Below are 10,921 nucleotides of genomic sequence, written 5' to 3'. Positions count from 1 at the left end.
ATATTTCCTTCAACTCATCCCCCTTCTCCGCTGAGCATGGGCAAGTATAAACGATAAATATATAACTAAAGATAAGTCAAAATTTGCGGTTATGCTTTGTACAGTAATTGAAATCATTGAGCAATAAATTAATAGTGAATAAAATGTTATTGCCTTATAATGTATTTGATAGTAAGGATAATTTATGCAAACTATGGTAGTGTATAAAATGGTCAAACTCGTAAAGATGAAACCTTATTATGAAGTTTTCATCTCAGATTTTTTTTCTTTTGTTTATCTTTCACAGAAGTGTTAGTGTACTTCTTTTTTTTTCTTTGTTTTAAGTTGTTCAAAGAAAATGGTTAACTTTTTTTTTAACACATTTATCATGTTAGCACATATTGCCATAATGTCCTTCAAACTTATATTGAGTACATGAGCAACTTTATATTCGAATAATAAGTATATCTAATAAATAAAATCTTATTCCCAAAATAGCTAGCTTAGTTATTTTTACTAAATAAACTTATCCGGAACAACTTTTTTTAAAAATATTGATATAATCTCGAAGTTTGTTTATGTTGTATAAATTAAGATTAAGATGAGATGGAAAGTTTGAATTTAAGTCGCTTCAGGGCTGAAAAGTTGCTGGCATAATCGGTAAAGCCATGTGAAATTCTCATAAAATGTTTTTAAAGAAATTGGAAATTTACTCATAAATTCTCGATGGTCTTCCTATCTGGGTAGGTTCTACCAACATTTAAGTTATGTCCTCATTAATTTTTCATGAGGAATTCAATAACGTGCATCGTCCACCTACCGTCCTATGTGTGCGCTTCAAAGCAGCGTATAACTTGAATTTCCTGCATAGCTATATAAGCCTATTAGAAATTTACATAATTTAAATAACTTAAATTATATAACATGAGTTATTTTTTCTCACTTTTTTCTAATGCTATAATAAAACGCTATTTCTAATATTTAATTATTTTAATATTTCTAATATTTAATAAAAACCAATCAAATAAATAAAGATATTTCTTAGTCAATCTACCTACAAATGAAGAATAATACATATGCTTAGGAAAATATCATTTTTAATCTGTAGTTTTATTTATTTATTTATTTTTTTTGTTGTTCGTTCAGTAATCTAGTATTATTTTATCTTATCCTAAATAAATTTAATTTAATATATTTATTTCATCACAATTCAAACTCCTCACAAACATTTGTAAACTTCCGTGTATATTTATTATTCCTTATGCTTGGCATATGCACATATAAATAAAAACCGGCCAATTCAGAGATTCACAGCTTGAGAGAAAAATATTTATAAAGGGAAGGAATGTTTGAATGTTTAATGTTCAATGTTCAATGTGATGAAAACTATTACTCATAAGAATAGAAAAATGATTTAACTAATTTTAAGTTTTCTGACAAAATGATAGGTTCAATAATGATTCGTTTAATTTAATTTTAATTATTTCTTTTCTCTTTTAATATTTATATTTTAAAGAAAATATTCTAAAAACTATAAATTTAGTTGAATTCAGAATCGTATTTCTGATGTATAAATGTTTCATAGCTTTCGTAGACTTAATCTAAACCCTGAGTTATTACACAACTCATCTAATTGAGGCATTGGTTAAGAACCACCAAAAAACTCATTCCATTTTCAAACTGAAAAAAATAAAACCGCCTGTCACTATAATTGCTTCATTCTTGATTCAGTTATGTCATTTCAAAATTCGAATATTTATTGTCGCTTAAGCTGCTATACCCTGTAAGTTTGAAAACATTGTTATTTAATTTTGAAAAATCAACATTCTAGTGACATGTCAAAAAAATTTTTAAATAAAAAAAATATATACAGGTATCTTACAGAACGATGATCATGATGAAATATCTCACTGATATGTTATTTTTTTTAATGTAAATATTAAACAAATGGTATTATATATTTTTTTCTGACTTATAAGGTATCAAAGCATAAATGAATGGTACGTTGGCTTTTAGAATTTACAACTGTGTCCATTTTTATCCATACCCCGAAATAATTACTAGTTTCTCCTAAAGTATCATAGACTAGAATTAGCAAGAAATCTATAATTAGCAGAAGTAGAGAAAGAGACATAAAAAATAACCATAATAAATGGGCTCCGAGAACCTGAAATACGTAAATTAAGTAAAATATTGAAAAATATGTTGAACTGTTTCCGACCTTTGTATTCAGTGATAAAAGAAAAATACAAGCATATTGCAGGACATATCACAGTAGTGAAGCAATAATTAAACAATTTCTTATAATTATCTACGGTTTTCTAAAATGTTACCAACAATATTTCACGTAATATTTTTCATAAATATGGTATAGACTATTTCTTGATGCAACTCATATAAAACTTTAGTTATTTATCCTGTAGAATTACTTGTTTTTTACAAATTTAATTTAATTTGTATATATATTTTATTTATAATTTTAATTTATATATTATTGTATATACTCAATTGGATTTGAATAATATATATACTGGATTTTTTAAAATATGTTATTGCGGAAGAGGAACTCTGTCGGTTTCCCTTCCTACAAATATTTTTAGTAGAACAAACTTACAACTCGTAAGCTCTACTTATAAATCAATAAACCATCAAAAGTTGTGCTTTAGCTTGTAAGAGCTTTGGATTCACAAATACAAAATCTTTACTGGAAAAATAAAAACTTTATTTGTATAAACTGTGAACAGCACTTATACTCCAGATGAAAACTTTAAAACACAAGTGATTTGAATACAGTTTAGATACATTCAATTAAGGTTATAAGAAGAATTAACTATAAAAAAACTAAGAAATTTGTGACCTACAGGATTTCTCTTTATTTCAATACACTATTTATTAACAGCTTAGAGGAAATATTTAAAATTTTCAGACACTTTCTAAAAAATTTAGTCCGATTAGTAGCCCCATAATGTTTCATCATATGTTAAGAATTAAATTAAAATATTGGGTGGTTATGAATGAAAGGTACCCGGTATATTGCAACATTTTTTTATAAAATTCATTAAATATTTTTAAAAAATGATGATATCAAACTGATAAATAATTTATATTGGAAATAAACTTTTATTCAAACAAGGAAATATTATTAAATAATAAAACCACAGATTGACATATGCAATCAATTTTGTTGCACAACATTCAATTAAAAAATTCATGAAGAGAGTAAGTTCAATTAAAAATTCAATTAATTTATTTGAATAAAATGAAACATTTTGTGTAGAACAAACGCAATATCCAATGAAACTCGTTCGAAAGCGAACACGGTATTGTCAGAAACTTTAAATTAAGTATCTCCCTAAGGCATCTTACTCAAAATCGATTTATCTTCATTTGTTCTTTATCTGAGTGAATCATACAATTTTAGCTGTCCTTTTTCCAAGTTTCAATCAATTAAAGTACATTACCGATTCCTTAATCTAACAAGCAATTTAGTTTTTATTCGAATTGGCAAAACAAATTTTTTATCTAGGTTTGGATATAATTTCTTTTTTATATAACTCTTTTTCAAGACTTTTATTACTGTGTGTGTATTTCACTAAAACGCCTCATTGAAACAATATATATATTTTCTCTTTTAATATGAATTTTTATTTAGACTGTGCAACTCGCTAAAAACTTCCATCATTGTAAGTTATTTTAAACGTCACTATGTAAAATTTTGATAACTAAATCAACCAGTTTTTAATTTCTGAATCCAACCTCAATCGAAAATGACAGTATTTGTAATTATCTAAATTAATCAGGACTAATCAGTTTGTTAATTTACTGCATATAAGACATACTCATTATAACTGAACAGTATCTAAAAATAATATTAATAACGTTAACATCTACCACAGCTATTCAGAATTTTTAGTCGGTACGATATTGCAAATTTGTTTAATTATTCGATATTTTTTAATTTTCTTTTTTCAATATTAGATTCATCTAGAAAAAAATAAAATTAGAATGAAGAATAGTTTTTTGACCGTCTAGTTTTATAGCTAAGAAATATAGGTTTATCAATAGTTTCTTAAATTCAATTGAATAGTCATATATGTCACATTTTCATGTATTATACATGATATATTCGGTATATTTGTTTAAATTTCGGCTTGGGGTCAACTAAATTTATTTAAACAAATATTTATAAACATTTATTAGACCGAAAATTTATTTATTTACTTTTTGGATTTCTTTTTATTAAATTGTTTTATTTTATTCTCAACCACACACAAAGTACACTTTGTAGTGTTTAAAATTAAATATTTTAAAAAACTTAGTACATCTGTATTTTTTAAATTATATTTAATATATTGGTAATATGACTAAATGGAAATGCAACGTCGGTTTTACACTACTCTTGTAATGGTGACCCCATAAAGTTTTCCTATCTAGAAGCAGAGGGAAGGGGGGTTAGAAGCTCAGCATTTAAATATCTCAAGCATTGCAAACTCTACTTTTATATCAATTTAAAAATTGTACCAAAATGTAAATAAAGTTTTAAAAATATATATATAATGGTAATCAGAGATATGTTAACGTTTAAACGTGATCAATCATTCTTCTGTTTTCTATAAATGCCTTGAATTCAATTTTGACTTTTGAAAAAATAAATAAAATCCCTTTAACTTACGTTTATTCAGAGACGTAGGAAAATTTTTTAAATTTATTTATTAATTAAAGTATTTACATTTTCGGACGCCCCACAACATTAGAAGTTAAGCCTATTTTAAATAGAAGCAAGATATTATAGTATGACATTAACTATACTCACGTAGATTCAGTTGTCGAATCCTGGCTGTAGGTCTCCCTTCGGTGGCTGGGTGAGGACTGGTCCAAATCCCATCTTCCCGCGCAACCTCCCCCTCGTACCAGCCACCCTCCACCCATTACTCCCTCTAGGTATAATTTTTAAGAATAGATATTTAGAGAAATAGAAAAAAAATATGTATGAGAAATTGGTAGACTCGTTATTTATTCCTTACGATAGTTACAAATAGTAACATTATAACTATATAATGGAATCGATAATAGAACAATTATATTAATTGCCTCAAATAATATAATGTTTCACGCAGTAATCCTACATTAACCACGGTTGACAATAACTAATTTGAATGTGATAGTTTTAAATACAGTCTGAATAAAATTTTATTTTCACTAGCTTATTACCTTGAAGATGCGTGTGCGTGTGTAAATCAGGATTGGAAAAACAATAGAAAATAGACTGATTACTTTTTATCAGAAAATCAAGGGCTTCGTACGGTAGTGCTTTACAGAAATACTAAATACAAAATATATATATATAAAATAAATTAAAAACTATAAATATGATAATAATTAAAATTGCCAAACATAGTAATATTAATAACAGTAAAAAGCAAAAAGTTATTTAAGTACATTCATGCCTGTATATAATATTTAAATTCGGCACTGGAAACTCTGGAACGAGTTTACCCCTTACCCCGTATTTAGATAGCAAAGATAGACCCCAAAAAATTCCAGGTCTTCCGCCCAGCCCCATCGATGGTAACGAAAGTTGAAACTGAGTGAGGGCCTTAGACCTACAGGTCAGGACTTAAGCAGAGAGGCTGGATTATCAATCAACTCCAATAGCATACTTTTTTCAATATAGATGATCAGATAAATAGTAAAAGGTACATCCTTGCGTCAACGACGCACTAACTGGCAAAAGTCAAGTATTTCTTTGAAGAAAGGAATTAAAAACGTTTAGATTTTTTAATTTGATAAGATGAAAATCAAGAATACACTCTGGCAATAAAGCTTATAGTGCTAAAATTTAACTACACCACTTGACAGCTAAAGTATTGTGCTAAGCGAATATTGTAATTTAGTGGAGGGAGTATTGCTTCAATTTTTAGTTTTTATGGAAAACATTTATGATTTCCGCAAAGTAAAACTTACGGCATGTAAAAGATGTTAAGTTCGTTCGAATTTTAATCGAAAGCTTTCATCATGGTCAAGCAATTATTTATTAAAAAAATAAACATTTCATTCAACCAGATTGCACCCAGAGCTAATGGCAAACATTAGTTTTCTTTGAGATATTCATAATTTAAACTTTATCATGATAGAGGGTAGATTAATTTTTTAAAAAAATGTTAACTCGCAAAACTAGTATTACTTTGGTATCATATGTTTGCTTTACAGGTAAAAGTACTAATTAGATGGCTTGTTATCGGAAAGGTGTGGCGTTTCAAACTTGAAAAAAAGGATATTAGGTATCTAGCATCACCATACACAGTTCTTGATTTCACAACCTTCATTATGAAAAGATTTCATGTACCGATTTTTTTTTGTTTTGTTTTTTCCTTAGCTCTTCCAAATGGAGAAGGGCTTTTTTTATTTGATTGATGTTTTAGTCGATTCCCCAAATATTTTTAATTTATTTTATATATTTTTTCACAGTCACAGATGCTTCTATTATAGTGCTATGTACTAGTAGCAGATTTACTTGGGATGCCAGGATAATCGCTGAAGGCAATTATCCAAAAATAAGTTAATTGATTGATTAAAAATTGAGTCCTAAAAACGATTATTATAATTGGATTCCTTTCCAAAGGCTGTTTGTGTGTTTACCAGTTTACCAATTAAATACCTTTATATTTATAAAATGTTCTTACCATTAATTATATAGTATAATAAAGAGTGGTATATTGGGATATATAATAGTATATAAACTACATAAAGAGATTAACTATTTATTTACAATTTGTTATGATTAAAATGATTCAAATGATTCAGATAAAGGTTGCCATAAAATATAAATTATTACATGATTACTTATTTTAATTTATACTTATAGCTGCTGATGCCGTGGGATGTAGTGCCGTGGGTGTCTTCTGTTTCATCAGGGATATCCAGGCCTCCTGGTCTTCGTCTGCTCGGAGTGCATCCTCCTGACTGTGGTCCTTACTCGTCTCAGGCTTCCTCTTGAGTGTCTGTCTGTTCTTCTAAATTCCCTCTCTGTATTTTTCTCCCACTTCTCTTTTGGGGTGTTACCTTATTTTTAAATCTCTTCTCTGATTGGTTATCGATGTCCGAAGACTCCCGAGGCAGGCGTCCCCCTCCTCAGGGCCGAGGATGTGTAACAAAAAGTTACATATTGTTGAAATCATGGCTAATTCCTCGATACATAGCAATAGTTCATTATTATTTTCATTTTTTCTATCTAAACTCTCTCTTTTCACTACCTATTTTGTAGTGAAAATCTTTATTAATTAAGAATAAATACCAAAAAATAAATTAAACCACATGCGAAGTATCAATTGAGTGACATAAAAAATACATAAAATGTCAATAATTTTGTTTTGGAAAGAAAATTTAACTTGTTACAAAACCATGATCAAAATCGTGACAAGTTTTAATAACAATTCAATTTAAAAAAAAATAAAACATCTTTTTAAATCCAGCGCACTATTATTAGTTTTATTGCATGTGAAGTAATGCCGCCAATATTTACATTAATGCTACGTGGAGTGTGCAAATAACAAAGCAAGCAATTAAAGACTCAATGAAATTTTGCTTACCATATTTAGTCTTTATAAAATTTGGACGCCCATTAATATTATTTTAGATTTCTACATAATAATTTTCAGCAGAACGATTTATTTCACAACACCAAATTGTTGTGTATCTTATAATTTGATGGAAACAGTCATTCATTTTTACTTACTTAATTACGTAGGAAGAATAAGGAAAATTATTGTGATCGTGTAAAATTTTTAATTCGAGTTTTTGACGGAAATAAACATTTTGATATATCCAGTTAAGTCCAACTAATTGTTGGCATTTGTTTACACTTGATTAAAATTTTACGTATGTTGCTTGTTTGGTTGCTTAATAATTTAAATTTTAAGGTTACCCGACTTTCCTCTATTGAGATTTTATGTGATCGAATTATCTTCTCCAATAAATAAAATTTTAATAGCACAATTACTGACAGTATAAATTTCCAAATGATCTTAAATAGAATTACCCATATTTTAACCTTATTATACAATTCTTTGTATTTATTCTACAGTCAATTATATTTTTAATAGGAATTTATTTAATTTTTTCCCTTTTTTTTACATTATAAATCGTTATGTTATATTTATATCTTCATATTTATATCAACTAACAATTAATTATACTTGAAGTATATTAATTATATTTGAAGTAAGTAGTTTTAAGATACGGTTTTTGATTATTAATGTTTTATTGGTTTCAGGCACTGCGGTCTTAAAGGTCCATTGTGTACAGATATCACAATTAATTCAATGAGCACAAATTTGTTGAAATCAACGGGGAAACTAAAATAAATATGAATACACGAATAGCTGCTGATGCGAAATCAAATATAAATTAACAAAGAACAGTTGGATATATAGATTTAATGTTCATTTAATAGTCACGCTGGTACGCAGTCAGCTTGTCAACGTGTATCTAATTGGCGTTAATGTCAAAATCAGATATAAAATTGCATATTTTAGCCAAATTTTGAATGTCCAACTTCTTTCGACTAATCAATTTTATCACAGTAAATATTTTATTTCAGATTCATTGAAAAACTAATTCACGGTGTTTTAGAACTGAAGTCTGACACAAAACTTTGTTAAAAAGCCAATATCACTTGACTCATTTTACAATGTCCATTTATTACAAATACATACGTGCTGATAAAACCCAGTCGTACAAAATACATCATGGTCTAATAGCCATCTTCAATTTCCATCGCATCTTGAAAGGTAATGCTTATCTTTAAATGTTTCTTAAGTGCAATCGCCAGGAACCGTTTTCGTTTCTTTTGTCGCCTGAGTGTAGCTATCGCCTTCGCAGCGTTGCAATCTCACTCCAGCCGTTGCTATTCAAGTCGGCCATAACAATTACTACCGTCTTCTACCTATCCGCTCATCTCTTCAGCTCCGTCTTGGGTTTTGCTAAACATCAAGTGGTACCCCACAAGAAAACAGATCTACTTTGCCATGTAGTTAAAAATAATTGTAATGGTAGATTTTACACAGAAATGTCTCAGTGATTAAAACTACACACACTATTAACCACAATTGTTGTTTCGTGCTAAAAAAAAAAACACAACTATCTACATTCACTTTTATTAGATGAATCCAGTCTGGTCAATTAAAGATACTTCTCTTAACCTTAGAAGAAACCACTGTTCACCTAAATGTTTTAATAACTCGCTTATGATCCCATAAAATAATCGAATAATGGAATAATCATCAGCCGTTGTTGCCAGAAATATACCAAATTGTAATAAATAAAGGACAAGATTTAAGATGCTTCCTTGTAAATTACTGGCTTTAGCTAGATAACGATTGGAATATTATATACTAAAGTATGAATGCTAAAATGATTTATAACATGTAAAAAGCCATCGTGTCATATCCAGTCAAAAGCTTATGCTAAGTCCAGAGATGTGGCAATGAAATAAGGTCTGATAAGTCTTGGGGGAAAAGATTTACCACGGGTATTTCGGGAAATAATGATGAGGGTGCAGTTCGAACTACTTGATGGATGATGGTGATGAAGATATTCACAGCATTACCTAAGTTTTAATGTGGGTTTAAGAACAACATGAGGTATATGTGATCAATTAGTATTTGAAAAAAAAAGAATTTCTAGTCAAGTGACAATGATGATGAAGTCATCTGACCAATGACGGTGATAATTTACATTTTTTGAGAAGCAGAAAAGGCTAGTTATGGAGAGCTTGTACAGAGGAACATTCTTTTATGCGAGTAAGATAAGCTAAATGTAGTAATCAAGGAGGTCGAGATTCCGTGATCGCTGAGCGCAGGGTCGACCCCTTTTGTTGATGCTTGGCACTTACGTCTGGATATATAGAAATGTTGATCTCTTTCGTCCGGGTAGTCCGTTCTATATGCTTAATGATACTTTGAACAATTTTTCAATAGTTATTCCATTTTTATTAATGAGGACTACATCAATATTTTTTAGTTGTATATGTTGAGGTTCAGGTTCTGAGGTAGCTCCGAGTTGAGTATCCTGTCCACATCCACTAAGCATTTGAACTCAGATATTTTCTACTAATTTTGATTGTTATCTTCTTCAAGAATGAATTTTAAAATTATAAGTTAAGACATCTCAGAAAATGTTTTAAGTATTCATAAATCTGGTACTCTTATAATTAGTAGTGGCCCTTTAAGTCACAGCTCACATACTACCAGAGATTTTCATCATTCATTTTTTTTTATGTTATTAACCTCATCTCAGATATCGAAGAAAATTATTGTCCGTCAGATTCTTGATTTTAGCACTTAGTCTACCGCTTAGAGTATGATTTTTCTTACTTCAGATTGTTATAATTACACCATTACATTTAAGATTATATCTGCAACTAAAGTAGCCTCTAGATCAGTGATTCCCGTTGGAATGATTATTCGGCACATATTTTATTAGAATTCATTGTTAAAACCGTTTTATTTAAGCAGAATGGTCCCTTTACGTTACATTAATTCCATGACGTTGTCTTAGGATATAGCTAGACTATACCACCTTAGCTGTACTGATATCAACACCTTATAATCCCACAAGGCAATCAAAGGTAGAAGACTCAGTAAAGTATATATTATACATTTCATGTATTACATGTATGAAGTACTAATTTTATTTTAATGAAGGGTACAAAGAAAACGCTTTATTGTTACATTAAATAATGTTTCAATGTCACCTGAAAGTATTTAATTGTTGAATCTTTCATTTAAGTGCCTCAGAATGCACTTTTAAGCAACCAAATTATCGAATATTTTCCAGGCGGGACCCCCTTTGTCCTAAGTTAGAAGTGGGGGAGCTCAGTTTCTGGCTTAGTGGAACGTGTTTCAATGTTTGATTTAGTGGACCGCAGAATTATATAAATGGA

General features: G+C 29.0%; 1 long non-coding RNA gene across 1 annotated transcript in view; it reads right to left on the bottom strand.

Annotated features, from left to right (window-relative positions):
• Window positions 1–4,836, bottom strand: part of LOC136797251 (uncharacterized) — a 239,351-nt gene extending 234,515 nt beyond the window's left edge. The window contains exon 1 of the long non-coding RNA XR_010845098.1: window positions 4,793–4,836. This is a non-coding gene — a long non-coding RNA (uncharacterized lncRNA). The remainder of the gene's footprint in view (window positions 1–4,792) is intronic.
• Window positions 4,837–10,921: the final 6,085 nt, after the last annotated feature.

This window comes from Halyomorpha halys, unplaced genomic scaffold (genome assembly GCF_000696795.3).
Source record: "Halyomorpha halys isolate HHAL.00 unplaced genomic scaffold, Hhal_1.1 Scaffold348.1, whole genome shotgun sequence".
In the NCBI taxonomy this organism is placed as follows: Eukaryota; Metazoa; Arthropoda; class Insecta; order Hemiptera; family Pentatomidae; genus Halyomorpha; species Halyomorpha halys.
Note: the sequence above shows the minus strand (reverse complement) of the source record. Positions and strands in the feature narration are given on the sequence as shown.